Consider the following 19,224-nt stretch of genomic DNA (forward strand, 5'->3'; position numbering starts at 1 on the left):
GAAAAAACATTAAAACTAAAATTGACAGATGGGCCGAAACCAGTTTGGCTCAGTGGATAGAGCGTCGGCCTGCGGACTCAAGGGTCCCAGGTTCGATTCCGGTCAAGGGCATGTACCTTGGTTGCGGGCACATCCCCAGTAGGGGGTGTGCAAGAGGCAGCTGATCGATGTTTCTCTCTCATCAATGTTTCTAACTCTCTATCCCTCTCTCTTCCTCTCTGTAAAAAATCAATAAAATAAAAAAAAAAATTGACAGATGGAGTAGGACAGCACATCTTGGTTTTACTTTTAAAGGTTTTTTCCTCATCACTGATTTTTAAAAGTAACTTCACAAAATCAGACATTAAAATTTAGCCAAAGGACTTTCAGTGATGATTCTCACTCATTTAACCAATATTTAACACATGTTTACTGGAGGCCAGACCCCATGCTAAATGCTGATGATAAACTTCAAGTAACACATCATCCCAACCTTTAAGACACTGAGAACCCAGTGGATACATAAGCAAACAAGCAACTAAAATTGAAGTGTGAATATTTAAATACTGAAATACTTTATAAAGGCTTGTAGTCCAAACCAGTTTTAAAGGTGAAATTTAAATAAAATACTTGAATGCCTATTAGGTACCAAGAACCCTCAAAGACAGGCCTGATTATCCTCATTTTACAGATGATTAAACTGACCCTGCCTGATTATAACTTGAAATTGTTCGCTGAAGGTACAATGTTAATCATGGTAGAGTGGGAATTGAAGTCTACGTAATTTGACTCAAAAATCCATTATATTTCTGTTTTACAGCTCTGCCTACCATTCTAATCAATTAATAAGTAAAATTACATTCAAAGTTACATTCAGTTTATTTGACAAAATCCTAAGCTTTTGGAGTAAGTTAAGAGACCATGTCTAAGGCTATCCTAGAGCCCTGGCTTCTAGCCAGAACTTCCTGCAGAGTTTAAAATATATATATATATATCCAAGTATTAGCACCACCTTAGCAAGATAAATATCATTTTATTGGTTACATTTCATTGAAATCCTTCTCCAGATGTAAACATAACAAACATTTACAAAGAAAAACTAAGGCAATATGTTAATCAATGACATTGCTTCAATGTTTTTGATTAATGTGTGTATTTACTGGCAATATACTAATTTTGTCAATTCTTAGGTTTGTATAAAAGTAAAGCATTTTGAAAGAATTTTGTATTGTACTATTTACTCAAGAGGTAGATCACACCCTTTAAAGACCTGGCTCTGCTATTTCTTATACATAAAACTAGAGGCCCGGTGCATGAAATTCATGCACAGTAGGGTCCCTAGGCCTGGCCGGTGATCAGGGCCGATCTGTGGGGCCAGTGATGGAGGGCCCTCCGCTGGCACCTGCCTTGGCTGGCCTGGGGTCTGTGGGCTGGGGGCAGCTTCTGTGTTGAGTGTCTGTCCCCTGATGGTCAGTGCACATCATAGCAAATGGGCGTTCAGCCGGTTGTTCTGCTAATCGGTCAATTTACATATTAGGCTTTTATTATATAGAATGGGAATAATGATAACTGTTCATTGGTACTTTGAAAATTTTTGTAAATAATGCAAATAAGATAAATGCAAAACAGTTTTAACTCTAGGCATGAATAAAGCTAAATAATGGACCCTAAGCCCCATAAGTGTGGGGGCTGTTTTGGGGACATAAATACCTGATTGAATTGAGGGTAAGAAACACAAAATTGCTTAGCTAGCTTATATGAATATTAGATGCTAAATTCATATATTTCTAACCTCATATATTTACTAAAATATGAAAGCAATCTGTGCCTACATTACATTTTCTACTCTTGTTTAGAGTGGACAAGAAAAGAAAAGGAGCCCGCATGATGTCACTTCTAAACCCATATTTTTGTGTGATATTCCATGGTCTTATTTTTGGATTTCTCAATCTTAGAGATTAGATTTTGAAGGATGAGACAATATGTAAAACTGAAAGAAGATCCAATGCCAAATGACATGCCTTCATCAACTGATTAGAATTTTCTTTCCTATTCATTTTACCCTGATTTCATTTCCAATTATTTTCTTTCTAGTTGTTCAGCACTTTTTAATCTTTCATAACAAAGGAATAGATGGCACATACACACAAAAGAAAAAAATAGAGCTGCCATTCTCGAATTTTATTATTTTACAGTCATTAACACATGGTTGTAAACTCTGGTAACACAAAATGTTTCTCCTGAAGAAAAGGGAAAACAGAAAAACAAAAACAAAAAAAACACACTGATAAGTAAGTATACCCCTTGGTGTGTGCAAGACAAACATTTTTATGGCCTGTCCCTAATCCCTCAGTGGTATAAGCTTCTCTGTGAAGAGCTGGTCACAATACCAACATCTTCTTCATTAACATAACAAATGCTAAATTGAAAACAAAGACATTCTAATTTCTTTGAGAAGATTGTGAGATGCTTCTAACCCTTGAGATCAGAGTTCATGGTCAATCAAGAATAAGACATTGAGACACCAAACCTAAGTAAGAATTAACTCTTTCTGAACCAACCTGAACACTATCTATATCCTGTAAGAAGACACTGGCAGGTCATCCATGAACATAGGACCCTGGGGCCAGTCTCATCATAGACAGACTTGATCCATCCTTTACTTCAGCAGTCAAAATTTAGGTAATTGCTGCATTAATGAATGATCAACCTTATTTTTTCTTCCATCCATATTTAACAGAAGAGTAAATGAGGCCCAACACTATTGCTGTGAATGCATATATTAGCTGGAAAAATCACTTGCTTCTGGATTTCCAAAGCATGTCATAAAATTTCTACAGGCTCCCTCTCAGGAGACAATAAGAACAAAAAATAATACTTATAAAGATATCTGACAATTTCATTAAAAAAAAAACTAAGTCAAGCAAACAGAAATAGGCACATAGATTTTCCACATTAATAAAAACTTTTGGAAATTCATAGGAAATGAATTTATAAAGGTGCAAAATCTTTACAAATTAAGTAAAGATTTATTTTTTAAATACTATACTCTGGTTTTATGCTCCCTTCTCCCCTATTAACTTCCCAAGTGTATGGAACATCTGCTGATTATGGTAGCGGTCCAGGCAATGAGGACCAGATGCTTTAAATCATTATCATTCATCTGATCAGGACACCTTATATATGATTTTAAACTTGGTGCTATTACTTGGTGCTGTCTGTCCCATTTACCATTAAATGTAAGCCCCCTCTGTCTTTTCTACAGCAGTACAGAAGTCTTAGTTTATTACTCCTATAATTTTCCACAAACATCTAAGTACCACAGCACTACTACTTGGTCCTATGGAAAAAAAAAAGGTTCTTCCTTGAAAATAATTTTTGCATAGTGTTCTGATGGGATCTAGGAGCTGGGAACTACCACAGTCTAATGTAGTCTGTCTCTGTTTCTCTCTCTCTCTCTTTGTCTGATTATGACTCTCTTTATGTCTTAATATCAAAATATTAAGAAAACCGTTTGCTTCCCTTTTGAGTAGTTCCATACAGAGACCCATGCTGCCATCATTTCACTATAAAATCTGCACATACTATTACCTGTTTTAAAAGTTCGATTTATTTGCTCTTGTCTTTTTATTCTGGCTATTGTTAATGATCACCATTGTATACACAAAAGTCTTTTGACTGCTACTAATTACTTTCTCTTCCTTTAGGTGGCATCAAAAGCAAAGCACTTATATGCATATGTATACATAACTCAGGGACACAGACAATAGTATGGTGAACGCCTGGGGGTGGGTGGCTGCAAGCGGGCTGCAGTGGATCAATGGGGATAAAGGAGGACACGTAATACTTTCAACAATAAAGATAAATTTAAAAAAAGTATTTCCAACAATATGGTCTGTAATTACTATGTTATTACAAAAGTTAGAGGCCACACAATAATGTCTTTTTTTTTTTTCCCATTGCTTTGTCAGGCTGGGAGATGATTGATTTAAAATTAAGAATTTGGCAAAAATCTCATCAATTCTAATAAAGTGACTGGGTGGCATTTTAACAAATTTAGGTGTGACAAGAATCTTTTTGTCATTACAAAGGGAAAACTGGCTTGGTATATGCATTTTTCTATGTTGTGCTGTCATCCTACTCCACCAAAAAACAACAACAACAAAACACACAAAACAAAACAAAAACACCTAAAACCTGAAAGTTAGAGAAACAGGCATTTAATATTTGTACAGATGATCTTTGGTACATCTATTAAAGGAGACAGAGTGACATTGCAGAGGAGTAACTGAGGAGTTAAATCACTGATTTTTTTTCCCCAGTAACTATGAACACACATACAAATGTCTTAAAAGACTTCCATTACAAATAGTAATAATGGCATCATTCATTGAGTACTGACTGTGTCCAATATTTAATACATTTCATCTCTTAATTTTAAAGGTAATGCTGTAATATATAGGTTTCATTATCCACAAGGCCTCCCAAAAGATTAAGTGTCTTAATCCTGAGTTTACACAGAGACTAAGAGAAAGCCAAGCCCCAGATCCAGATGTCCTAATGTAACACTTTAGCTCTTTCCACTGTGTAAGCCATGTGATGGCATCATACTTTTGGAGAAGCTATTTTCTCTACAAAGCATGATTCTATTAGCTGACTCATATTAGTTATGCTCAAATAAATTCAGTATGAAAATATTTATTAAATATAAATAAGGCATGTTGCCTATTCTCATGTGGTTTATATTTTAGCCTGAAGCACAGACAAATTAACATATAGGACTATGATAGAAGGGGGAAAGGGTCAAAGAGGACTCAGAGAAGTGGTGATTGATTCTAATTAGAGGGAAGGAAAAGGTATTAAAAAAAACAAACAATAATGTAGATATATGAAACACCAGAATTTTTTAAGGGAACAGCAAAATATTTAGCACATTCATAAAGTAAAGTTGGGCAAAGGAGAGGAGAGGGAGCATGGTTGTTGAACTGCAGGGAGCAGGACATGAAGAGTTTGCTTGCTATTCTGGCTAGGCTGCTATTTAGAGAGAGATATTAAAAATCTAATCATTTATTTAAAAACCCATTACCTGGGTTTGATGTTCCATAAGTCTTTATATATATACTAGAGGCCTGGTGCACGAAATTTGTGCACTCGGGCGGGGGAGGGGATGGTCTCTCAGCCCGGCCTGCGCCCTCTCGCAGTCCAGGAGCCCTCGGGGGATGTCTGACTTTGGCCCAAGGGGAGCGGGCCAAAGCCGTCAATTGAACATCCTAGCACTGCCACAGAGGCGGGAGAGGCTCCCACCATCGCTTCTGCGCTCACCAGCCATGAGCCTGGCTTTGGGCTTCTGGCTGAGGAGCACTCTCTGTGGGAGCACACCGACCACCAGGGGTCAGCTCCTATGTTGAGTGTCTGCCCCCTGGTCGCATCATAGCGACTGGTTGTTCCGCTGTTCAGTCGATTTGCATATTAACCTTTTATTATATAGGATTTTTAAAATTATTTTCTTTTTTTTAAATCAGATCATTTTTTAAATATATATTTTTACTGATCTCAGAGAGGAAGGGCAAAGGAGAGAGATAGAAACATCAATGATGAGAGAAAATCATTGATTGGCTGCCTCCTGCACACACCCCACTGGGGATTGAGCCTGCAACCTGGGCATGTGCCCTTGATTGGAATCGAACCTGGGACCCTTCAGTCTGCAGGCCAATGTTCTATCCACTGAGCCAAACCAGCTAGGGCAGTCTTCATATTTTTTTTTTTTAATTTAAAATCAAATAAATTACAAACTGCAAAACAAATTGAATCTTATTATAAACAAATGCCTTTTATTTTTCCTTACTAACCACCATGATGTTAGGTAACTACCAAATTTGTGGTAAAATTCCAGGTGCTGTAGAGATCCTTAAAAAATGTCCCATTCATCAATAAAACAATCAAAATGTAAAGATACATGTAGAGCTATCAAGTCAGAATACCAAATACCAGACATTTTTCTATCTCAAGTACACACTATTCTTTTCAATAGACTATTCCAAATGGTAGACCTAGTGTTTTATTCAGCCAGCTACCAAGTTTTCAGTCTGGGCTCAAACAAAGGGGTTTCATGGGGCAGTATAAGATGGGCGATTTTTGAATATTTGATTGATAGGAGTCTGGAAGAGAGAACGGTAGAGGTTGGTGTAAAGTTTTCTTCATGATGTTTCATGTGTATATGTATGACCTCTACATCTCTAGCTGTGTCACTGTTCTTAATTTTATGGAATAGTCAGAGAGGACTGAGGCCACAGTAGGCAGAGGGCACTGCACAGCATTTGGTGCCTATGGCTGCTCGTAAATATCACCATGGTGATGATATGGGATGTTAAGTACTGCAGTGGGACAAGGAGAGAACTGAAAATTTATGGAGCATATTAAATCAAACTGGTATATTCAGTTATCTTTGAACAGTCATATAGCAATTCTATAATAAGTAGAACAAATAACTCCTATTCTTTCAGAAGGTGATGAACCAGAAGGCTGACCCCTTCATTTACCTTAAAGAAACAGAACAGGGGATAATTTTGCTTCAGAAATATATCGCTCTTCCTATTTGATTAACTCCATATTTTAAGCCTTGTGTATGAATTGAAGGGTCCAGGGACTCATATATTCCCTCCCTTTGATCTTCATAAGGCCATGCTGATTTTTTAACTACATGCAAATGCAAAGAGTAAGTCATACCACATTTTGGCAGCAGCCAAAGTGGATAACAAACCACACTTCAGAAAGCACAGATTGAGTTAGGTTGCCTTTAAGGGAGACCACACTGCACTGCTGTGTACTCTGAAGTTAAAAGAGGAACATATCATGCTGTCAAAGACAAGTGGGCTGTGGGAACTGCAAGCTCAAAAGCCTTGCAGTAATCCCAACCACATGCCATGTCTCAGAAAGTGGGGCACTGTCTCCTTTGGAGAGGGGAAAAAATACTTCAAGGTATGCAAAGCTGACAACTCTCCATGAGAGATGGATGAGCCATGGAATGTTTTCTACCTTCAAATAATTGTTCAAATGCTCTGCAAGGCATTTTCATTAGCTAAGTAAATGCCTTTGAGAGCAATTTTTATTTGTCTAGATCAAATGTAAAGTAACTCTTTCCAGGAGTCTTAGGAGGTCAGGAGCTTGGAGGGTAAGTGTATGTTACTTTGAAAAATACACATAGCAATTTCTGTTAAAAACACTCTTTTAGGTTTATGCTAAACCTAAAAACAAAATGAGTATGGCAGTCTAACAAATTTGAGTCTTCTCCTTTGTGTTGTTCTGATATTTCATTCTTAGTCACTCAAACCCCAATTCACTAGTATACTCTAAACCTGACTCACTTCACTTCATTTCATTGTTTGCTTGGAACAAATTATATACTAGGCAAAGATTGAAGGTTAAGTTTATCGGTTAAAACCCATAGCAATGTAGTTATCTATTAAACCAGGGTACACTGACTCCCTTGTGGCTTAATTCACATGAAATTTTTCTAGATGGAGTGAGTGGTTTTCACAGATATCAGCAACATTATAAGATTTCAACAAAGAAATATTACTAGATATATTATAATTTGAAAATTAAAGCGCTCACATTCTCAAGTTTAACATCTCCCCCTTCATACCATTCCTTCCATTTACACAGTATCCACACTAGTTCTCAGAGCCTCACTCAAGTGTGAAGCATCAAAATATTTTTTCCAATTTGATTTTCTTTCTCAAGTCCTTGTATCATACATTTGTATCACCCAAATTAAAAAAAAAAATCAGTTACTTTGCTTCTATCCACCTCCAAACCCTTTTAACTGAACTTATGCTGGTTCAAAAAGATGCAAATTAAATCACTAATGCATGAAAATATGTTATTCCCCATGATATTTCAATAAGAAAGCCTCATAGTAATGCTAGTTCATGTTCAACATGGTTATTACACAACTCATCAGTTAAACAACAGTGCCTTTTGTAGATAAGTTGTCGACAGATGTTACCAAGTTCTCTATTGGTTGACCTTCTTTTCTGGCTTCTTGATGAAAATGTCCTAGTATTTTAGTGTCAGGAACTCTGACGACAATATAAAAACAATACTCATTCTTTCCAGAGGAAAAATATCAAAATATATCAAATTTTACATATACTCTCATGGATTTAACAATAAATGAATCCCTCAATTTATTTATTTTTATTGATTTCAAAAAGGAAAGTAGAGGGAGAGAGAGAGAAAATCAATGATGAGAGAGAATCATTGGTTGGCTGCCTCCTACAGGCACCCACTGGGGATAGAGCCAGCAACCTGGGCATGTGTCCTGACCATGAATCGAACACAACTGTGACCTCCTGATTCATAGGTCAATGCTCAACCATTGAGCCATGCCAGCTGAGCAATAGTCTCTCAATTTAAACTTGTGTCACCTTGTTTTGGCTAGTATAATAGCTATTCTTAGGGTAAAAATGTTCCTCAATAAATAAACAAAAAGTCACACTTTTTATCAGCCAAGGAAGGATGTATCAGAATTTGAGAACATTTTTTATTTAAAAATCTCCAACAAGAGTTTGTCAACCTTGTCAATATACAGTATATAAGACTGTGTTTCCACCATTGCCAACTGCCAAGATGATGGAGCTGGATGAATAACTCTAAAGTTTCCATAGGATGAAACTCAGAATCGCTGCTTCCCATGGCAGCTTCTTAATCTGAGGAAGCTCCAGGCCATGGCTCCCCAGGGCTCCCCGCCTACATTCTCCACACCTGCTCCTCTCAGCAATGAATGCCTCTCGTCAGCAGTTGAGCCCAGCAATCGCAGCCTCCCACAGCTGCTCCCCAAGTCCCATTGCTTCTCACATGCTCAAACAACCTCCACCAGCATCCTGATCTCTCAGGAGCTGCCCATTTGAGCATTTCCTTGTCAGCACCATTCCTAAAAGGTGTCCTATGGCAATACTCTAATGGATCCATTCCCCCAATCTGAAGAACTGGTCCTGTTCCCAAACCACCAATCCCCCTACCCTCATTCGACTATGGAACAAGACCATGTGACTTCCTACTTCTGACTGCTCCTTCAGCCCTTGCTGGGTCTCAAAGTAACTTCTCATTCAGCTCTCGATGATTTATTATGCACACTTAGACTTAGAGTAACTTCCAAGCAGTTTCCTACAGCTAACCATCAGTTCCTGCCTTGTATTCAAACCTCAAGCTCTTCTCCTGGTCAACTTCTTCACTGCAAAAGTTGGGCACGATCCTCCATAAAAAGAGGACCGCTTCCTTTCTATGCACCCTGCATATACACCTGTCCTAGCTCCTACCTAACTTTAGTGCAGTTATTTGTCTCATGCCAGGATTGGCCCACTGGTTTATAAATTCCTTGAAGGGAAAAGCAAATTCCTATTTGTGAATTTTTGTTTCACTAACACCTCGAACAATGTTTACCACAAGACAAATGCTTTGAAAATGTGCCTACGTTGCATTAGTGTCCAAAGTCAGGTAACTGGTTTATTGGAGAAAAGTCCCAAATTGCTTTTTATTGTTTCCCTACAAGGCACAGGTGCAGCTATAAAAATCAAGGCCCAGAATATTGCTGGCCAGCTCCTAGCTCCCAGGGAAAATGTACAGCCACACTGCACAGCCTCCCTGTATGCTATTTTTCTTAAAGTTACAGTCTGTGTGGATAATGAAAGACTGTCATTACCACTCATGCCATTGTGTATGTGTAGCTCTAATGTTCATTAAAGATGCGACTGAAATGCTAATGATAATTGCACCCAAAAAGGTAATAAAGAGAAACCCAAGGCTCACATAAATGCCAGTATTTAATGAGTATGCATACGTTCATCTTTTCTCCCTAATTTATCTTACTTTCTGATAATTAGTTTAGTAAATCTGAGATCCCAATGTATGTGTAATTAACTTTAAAATTTGTTTTTAAATTTGTTTTTTATACTTAGAATATATACTCAAGAATGAAATATATTTTTTCCAGAACATAAAGAGGTAGTTATCATTATATAAAATGGTTACCTATATGAGAGATACATGTTAAAACACACCTTTTGTGATTATCTGAAACTAGGAAACACTTGACATTTTAGAGAAAAAATCCCTATTAGTCAGAATCCAGTTAAGAAAGTAGAAAGTGGCCCACTTGGCATGGCTCAGTGGTTAAGCATCGACCTATAAACCGGGAGGTCAAGGTTTGATTTCAGGTTAGGGCACATGCCCAGGTTGTGAGATCAATCCCCAGTAGGGGGCATGCAGGAGGCAGCTGATCAATGATTCTCATCATTCATGTTTCTATCTCTCCCTCTCCCTTCCTCTCTGAAATCAATAAAACTATATTTTGAAAAAAGAAAGTAGAAACTGATTTAAGTATTCCAAATAAACGGGGTTTAATCCAGGGAGTCATTTACACAAGTGATGAAGGGCAAGAAGCCAAAGCATGGAGAAAACGAGGACATTTGTAACAACAAGGAGCCACTAACTCCTACAAAGAGGCGTCATTACCAGAGCCCAGAGGTCAGGGCTGTTCCCCAGGAACTGACCCCACAGCATGGACCTGCCCAGTGTGAGCTGTGTCTTTGGGAGGATGGGTGTCCAGCAGAAGCTGGGGCCAGGAAAGAAAGTCCTTGCAGGAGACACAATCTGTGGCAATAAGGAAGGGAAGACAGCCTGGCTTCTTCCTCCCTCCTGTCCCTGATCTCTTTCCAGAGTCTCCCACTGGGTGAATCTGCCAGAAACCTGGACACATAGCAGCCTGGGAACACACCGCGGGGATGAGCCAGCCCTATTGTTTAAAGCACAGCAAAAGAGGTACAAAGAATGGGCTCTGAGATTAAATAGGCAAAAAATGATTGCCACCATGTCTTTTCCTTAATTTTAGGCAGTAATCAGTGTTTTTTCTTTTTTTTTTTTTTTAAGTAGAAGTCTTTTCAATTATTGTAGCCTAAAACCTTAACACTGGTATAAAATTTATTATATCTTTTCATATGGAACTTTTCCACAGGAAGAATAATTACTTTCATTAACATTTTACAATTAACTTTATTACCTATATTTTAAAATAAAAATCACTTGGAATCAATGAGAACAATCTCAATTATATCCTAATTCAAACAGATAAAAAGGAAAGGATCTGTATATTATTAGCTCACTGGAAAAAGACAGATGGCAACATCTATTGAATGCCTACTCTGAATCAGACACTTGGAGACATTTCTCATATAACTAATTGTTCTTTAAAATTATCACAGCAATCCAGAGAGTTGGGTATTATTTTATATTTCTCAGAGAATGACAATTAGGCTTAAGGAGATAGACACTTAACCAAGTTTACACCCTTTTATAAATATCAGAGCTGGAAGTCACCTGACATCAATTTATGTCTATGCCACACTAAACTACTTAGGAGAACACAAGCAATTATTGTTTTTAAAGGGAAAACCACCCAAACCATTACTAAATAAGAAAAAATAATCAGAAGAATTTTACCTGGTCATTGCTAGCTTGTACTCCCAGGGGACTTCAGTCATTCATTGTATCATTTATTAAACATTTATTTTATCCCCAATTACATGTCTGTCCTTGTTCTAGTCACTAAGGGTAGGGCAGTAAGATAGATAAGATCCATAGTCACATGGAGCTTGCCACAACCTGCTAGACCCTGGAACATTAAAGCATACACCTATCTTTTCTACTAGGTTAGTTGTTCTCAGCCTAGAATGAATTTTTTCACTCCAGCAAATATTTGACAATGTCTAGAGATAATTTGGGATGCCACAACCAAGGAATGACACTGGTATCTATGATGTTGAGGACACTGTTTTATGTCCATTCAGGCTGCTATTACAAAATATCATAAACTGGGTGATTTATAAACAAAAAAATTAATGTCTCACAGTTTTAGAGCCTGGAAAGACCAAGATCACCTCACCACAGATTCTGTCTGGTGTGGACCCACTCTTAGATGGCCATGTTTTCATTGTTACAACCTCACGTGATGGAAAGGGGGAGGGATCTTTGTAGGGTCTTTTTGATAAGAGCACTAGTCCCATTCATGAGGGCTCTGCCCTCACAACCTAAGTATATCCTAAAGGCCCTAACTCCTAATACCATCATATCGGGCATTATGTTTCAATATATGTATTATGAGGGACACAAACATTCAACCTATAGCAGTCAAAGATGTTCCTAAACATCTTATAATACATAGGAATTTCCTCCCTTCCTATAACACACACACACACACACACACACACACACACACACACACACACACACACACATTATATGGTTCACAATGTCATTAATGCCAAGTTGAGAATGTCTCTCCTAGGTGTGTATGAAGACACGTTTTTTTTTGAGTGTGTATGTGTGTATTAGTTTTCTTTCAGTTACCATAAATTACTATAAATGGAGTGGCTTAACACAACACAAATTTATCTCACAGTTCTGTAGGTTAGATGTCCAATATAAGCTCAGTTAAAATTGATGTGTTGCCAGGGCTATGTTCCCTTCTGGAGTCAAGAATCCATTTCCTTACCATATCCATCTTTGAGAAGCTTCCCATTTTCGTTGGCTCATGATCCCCTTTTCTGTGTTTAATGGGGGGTTGAGTCCTTTCTACATTACATCACTCTGACCTACTTCTACAGTCATATCTCCCTCTAATTGTCTTCTTCTCTCTCTCTTTTCCACTGTTAATCACATTTGTGATTTCATTGGGCCCACCTGCAAAATCCAAGTTGATATCCCTATGATTAATTTGCAATATCAATCCCCAATATTAATTTGCAATATTAATCCCCTTTGTCTTGGAACCTCACATAGACACAGGCTCCTTGGTTATCTTTGGGTACCATTACTCTGCTTACCACAAGGAGGAATGCTTGTGCAACTTTTAGCAAAGTTATTTGCACAGAGTGGGTACTGAATTAAAATGGAACTACATGGTATTCCATGAATTAAACTGAATGCATCTTAGATGTCCCTTTAAAATGGACCACTTTTACATGAAAGGGTCATAGTACAGGCAAAACAATTCATGTCTTGCCTTACTCTACACTGATAAACAGCTCTGAAATATTCTTAAGTCACCAACATGCCATTTTAAAATGTGTCCATCCACCAACTTGCTCAAATCAAAACCTGGAAGAATGGGTAAAATACATAAGAGGACATTCTATTTCCCTTATTTTTGGCCCTTTTAAAATATTAACACTTTACATGGTTTTGGCATTAGGAACTTTGGTTATAATTTTTGTAGCTAAGACTCTCTGTTCCATATAAATATTAGGTTCTCAAAATAACATCCTGAGGAGAAAAAAAATTTGCAAAATTTGGTATCTCATTTATTATTTCTTCACTATAGCATGGTCTGCATTTGTGAAAACATGGGGATTAGCAGAGGATAAGGATGCTATGACCTGAAATGAAAATAAGCAACCTAAGTCATGAATGCTTAACTAATCCTCTTAATTTAAAATTTTTCCTGTTATGTCAGCATTCCTGGTGTTATGCCCTAAAGATAACATCAATACATTAAGTCACAGCTTAAGCAAAAGTGATTGGCATGAAGCTGGGGAAAAAATAAACCTCTATTGAGTCCCTAACATTTGTCAGGCACTTTCCTGAATATTTGAGATTAAGACCCAGTTCTTACCCTCCAGGAGTTCACGGTGGTTCTTATTTCGAGTCCACACATAGACTTAGGGAGCTTGTGATCATTCTGTTCAATAAAACAACTTTGTAAAATGTTAAGGGTATATATATACATACATATATATACATACATATATATATATATTATATTTTTTTTTTTTCTCCTAGAGACCAGGTCTACCAGCTTCAACCAGATTTCAAATGGGTTCATGATCAGAAAATGTTTAAAAACCATTGATTAGTCTAGATGCAACCCTACTAAAGTGGGTTAGAACTATCTCTGACAGCCAAGTGCGGGTGCAAGGTCCACTCTTCCCGAGTCTCTCTACTGCTCTCTCTAGATAACTAACTAGGAGATGCTGAAGGAATGGGAAGTGAAGTGGTGTGGGGCAGAGAGACCTGAGGACAGAGAGTCAGTCTGATTCTGCAAATTGAACTTCGCCACCAATTTTAATTATGTCATTTTCCTCTTGGCACTATACATAATTAATTCTTATTGTTCTGCTATAAATCCTAAGATAAACAATATCATTAGCAGATTCAAATTTTCTCCTCTACTAAGTTTTATCTTTGTCCTACATAAAGGTTACGAGGGGCATGCCATTTAGAATTTAGTTAATGAAAACACAAAATCTTAATTGCACTGGTGTAATTTCTTAACTACACACATAACTTAGGGACAAAAACAGTGAAATAATTTTATAGATTAAATCTTATTGCAATAAACTCCAAAGAGAAGACAAAGTATTGCACCAGACTTAGATTTCACTTGCAGGGTTTCTCAAAATAAGTGGATCAGCTAAAGGGTGGTAATCTTTTATTTATAGAGAAATGTTTCATGCTGATAGTGTACATTGCATTGGGATTTGACAGGTATTACTCACACAGTTATTGTTTTTTGTTTTATTTTTGTTTTTTGTTTTTAGGAAAAGAACAAATATAATCTAAAATAGGCAACGAATATAACTAGTTTACAATGTAACACACAAAACAAAACTCAGAATTACTAACAAGAAAATAAAAATGTGATCAGTCTAAGCTTTGAGATATCAAACTATCTGCTTCAAGAGCTAGAATAAATATTTATTAATCATTGAAGAGACTTTTAAAGGGCAGCAACTTTTGATTAGAGGGGTAATTCCTTCAATATCTGTCAATTTTATTTTTTTCTTGCTATTTCACACTTCTCTTTCATTTGTAAATAACAGCATATTGAAAGTTGATAAGAAAATACCACCGGTATTTCATTCCCTCTGTATAGTAGGCAGTGCATTATGGATTTTTACATAGTTTGATGAACAATACTATTCTAATATAAGATTGTGTTAGACTATATTAAACTTTCATATACTAATTTTTGTTAGAAAAACATGATCACTACACTTACAGAAAAAATGTTTTTCAATGAAAAAAACTATTAATTGAAATCTAACTTCTTTTATGCTACTGCTTTAATCTCAATCACAGAAAAATAATGGCCTATAGCCTTTTCTAAAGACTATATTTTTAAAAAACAAGGATATTTAGAAAAGAAGGAAAATGCCTATCTTGGAAAAAGTGCCAATATTCAAATGAAAATTTTGCTGATAATTTGTACAATTAACCTTACTTCTTATGGCCCCTAATACTTAAACCAATAGCGTAATTAATGTCAACAAGTTCCCAGATAAAAGTGAAGTAATGGCTTCCTAGAATCTGTCCTGATAAACTGCCATGTAACCATAGCAATTGTAGCCAGACTGAAAAAAAAATAAAAATAAAAAAAACACCATGAAATAATCCACCTGAAAAATGCATTAATTTTTAAAATTTTTATGAAATACTTCACTGCTTTAGAAAGCCTACCTCATTTAAGTCTAGATTAATAGACCTGAGTTTGTCTGTGAGGGTATGTTTGAGGGAATAATTTTACTGAAGTCTAGATCACAAAAGACACCCAAAGGATTTATTTTTCTCAGGTTTCACTAATTAGGCATAATTGTTCTAAATTGTTTAGATACCAGACTATTATCTGTCTGGACATCAACAACACTACCTCATATATTCCAACAAATTAAATGCTTCCAACTGGATAAAGACAATGAGAGTCCAATTAGCTAAAGAGACACACGTCCTAAAATGCTGAACATTCCTTTCTTCCGAACTTGCAAATCTGGATATTTCAGATCAAAAGAAAGAGAAAAATGGGAGGTTTTAGGAACAGTTCCAGTGTTATTACTACATCATTGTGGGGAAAATCTGTAGGGCAAATACAACCATATTTAAATCATTTAATCTACTCAATTGGTGTTTGACCCACTGATTAGTATTTACCTATTGATTAGTCTGTATGAGCTCAGTATATTTTGGCTCCCACTGAATTGGGGTCATCAAAGAGTTACTTATAGTAGAATAAGTAGAAAATTCCTGCAGAAGGAATGAGTATGTATACCCTTATCCATGTGACCTATTTGATATCAATTACTTGATATCACTTACAACCTATCCATTATTTGATATCACTTATAACCTAATTTTGGAGAGTAAATGATGTAATATATATGTATCATCCCATATAAGGTGATCTTAGAAATTGACCTCTGTTATGTAGTTGATGCAATAAAGAGATGGATCATACAAAAAAGCTAAGTCACTTTTAGGGAATATTCTTCTTAATATTTTTCTTTAAAAAAAGAGTTCATGGACACAGAGAACAGACAGGTGGTTGCCAGAGGTGAAAGGGGGAGAAAGGGGTAAAAAGGGTTAAAGGTTCAAACGTCCAGCTATAAAATAAGTCAGAGGAATGCCATGTACAGTACGGTGACTATTGGAGGAAGTCATCTAGAGAACGTGATGACAGCTTGGCTTTGGATCTGAACCTGAGCAGTCTGAGGGTCATTACCCCTCCACTGTGCTTGGAATGTAGGTTCTGCCCACTGTTTCCACACCAGGAACTGTTACAAAATGCAGCCTTGAGAATAAGGTGTCATTGAAACGACCTGCACTTAATACATGACTGAACCCTATTATCCTTATTAACTGAACCGCTATATAAACTTTTAATGTTCTGGCAAAAGGGTCTGGAGATCTACTTGTCTTGCAACCACACAAGACAAGCCTTGTGTGTAAGTTCCCTTACTCATTAAACCTCCCAACTACCTACCACTCTGCCTCTATTTTGGTCTCTCCTTTCCCTCCATATACCAAGGCCAGTTTAAGATTTCACCAGGGGAACTCCCAAGGTTTCAAACAAACAATGACTATCTATATATATAAAAGGCTAAGTGACCATCTGACCATCTGACCAGCTGTAAGGTATGACACGCACTGACCACCAGGGGGCAGATGCAGGAGCTGCCGAGCTACAGTGACTTAGCGGCGGCAATTCTCAGGTGATGCACCCTGGAACCAGAGAGAAGGGAGCCCGATTCCTCGTGGGGTCGGATGATTCCATCAGGCTGTAGGACCCCACCTGCCAGAAGGACCCCGCTCACTCCACAAATGCCCTTTGAGGGACCACAGGAGGTTGGCTCCAGGGCGTGTCCAGCCCCTCTTACCCAGTCCCGCCCCACCGGCCACCTTCTAATTTATTTCCTTTCACTGTGCACAAATCAGTAAACCTGGTTACTAGTAGTTAATAATACTGTACTGTACATTTAAAAGTTGCTAAGAGATTAAATCTTAAAAGTTCTAATCACAAGAAAATAAATGTGTAGTTATGGATGGGCCTAGTCCTGAGCCATCACTGCATTCAGCCAATGACCATTTTGACATTTTTGGGCTCTGTAAAACTTTTCCTAGTGCTGATAATTTTTCTTTAGTTCGTTTTTTAGCTTGTTGAAAGTATGACATATTTACTGTTGCAGAACAATAACTTGACTTTTCTAATATATTGGACATTTTAATGTGCTTTTTGACCATTATCACTCTTTCCTTCTTTAGGACTTTAAAGGAAGCAGGCCTATGCCTTGTGATGCCGTGTTATTGCCCATAGCTCAACTTCGAACAGAAGTGTGGTGTCTTCCTCTTCCAGCATGTACCTTGTCAAGGTTTTATGATTCATGAAAAGGTTGTTAACATTAGATTAAGATGAGCTGGACTTTACAGAATATGGCTCTATGCTATAGTCATATGGAATAACTACTCCCCAGATATTCATTAGTAAGTATAATTTTGAAATATCTGTACCTAAATTCCTATTCAAAGATCCACTGAGGGAAATAATATTTGTTGAGGTTTGACTCAGGAAGGACAGATTCTAAAATTTACTCATAGATGAAGTAGCATCTTATTGACTTTATATTTCAATTTTTAAATAATGTTTTAACTTCCCTGAACTTTGGATTATATTGGAACATGTTATAAGGAGCAATCTTTTGAAAGAGTGCTGTGAGAACTATACACGTCCTGTGGAGTTGTTCCTCATAGCTCGCAGTGATATTCTGAGATGACTCGGTAGAAATCCTTCTCCATTCTGAGTAACAGGATCAAGGTAGTAAGAATGTAAGTTTTAACCTTATGGACCATGAAATGAATAACTGATCCTGTTTCTCTTTCTGTGTCAGCTGCTATAAATCTTAGAATTATTTTTTTAACCAAGCTTCAAACATATATAGAAATCATGTTACAAATTTTATGATCTAACCTTATCATTTGCTTCAGATTTCTCCTAGTTATCTTGATTTACTGAATACTTGTTTATAAGCTGCTTTAAATCCCTTCCAATATAAAACAGACTGTTAATAATAAATTATGTTTGAATGTGTTTTCTTTCTACTCTACAAAGCCTTTCTCAAAACAATGAGTAAGCCTAAGGCAAGGATCTAACATCGTCATAGTTTAGAATCTTTGGGACGTGAACAATGAAATGAGATGGAGTTGACAGTACAGGATATTTATTAAGGAATATCCTTGTGATAAATCCCTGGAGAAGGAAGAAAGTGGGATTGAACAGAGCAAGATGATAAACTGCAGTACATACTGCTCAACAGCTTCAGCTGCCTAAAGCCAAATGGCCCATCAGAGTCACTTTCCTTAGGCTGAAAGAGAGGGGCCTTTATACTTCTTGCTCAGTCAGTCATCAGATATTGGTTGCTCTAGACAGAGGTTGACTTTGGGCAAGGTGGTTCTCTAGGCTAGCTTCAAAAGGGTTGACCATTAAATACCATTTGCTAATGTCATTTGCTTGACACCTTGCAAGCCCATCCTTGTAAAGAGAAGCATAGCACACCATCTATCACTGAACAATTAGGTAACTTGATTTATTAGCATCATCCTATATAACAAAAGCCTAATATGCTAAGTGTCCAGTCGTCTGGTAGGCTGTTCAACCAATCAAAGAGTAATATGCTAATGATATGTTAAGGCTGCTCAACTGCTCGCTATGATGTGCACTGATCACTAGAGGGCAGACAATCGACCAGGAGCTATGATGTGCACGGACTACCAGGGGGCAGATGCTCTGACCAATAGGTTAGCTTGCTGCTGTGGTCCAGCTGATCGGGACTGAGCGAGACGGGTCAGATACATCCTGGAGCCCTCCCGCAGCCCCTCCCTGGCTGGTCAATCTCCCACATCCCTCCCTGGCCCCAATTGTGC

At 37.3% G+C, this 19,224-nt stretch overlaps 1 protein-coding gene across 1 annotated transcript in view; it reads right to left on the minus strand.

The window, feature by feature from the left end:
* NEGR1 (neuronal growth regulator 1) overlaps positions 1-19,224 on the minus strand; it is an 885,056-nt gene that overhangs the window by 521,188 nt on the left and 344,644 nt on the right. The gene's annotated exons all lie outside the window — the stretch shown is intronic.

Source organism: Eptesicus fuscus, chromosome 9 (genome assembly GCF_027574615.1).
Source record: "Eptesicus fuscus isolate TK198812 chromosome 9, DD_ASM_mEF_20220401, whole genome shotgun sequence".
Taxonomy (NCBI): Eukaryota; Metazoa; Chordata; class Mammalia; order Chiroptera; family Vespertilionidae; genus Eptesicus; species Eptesicus fuscus.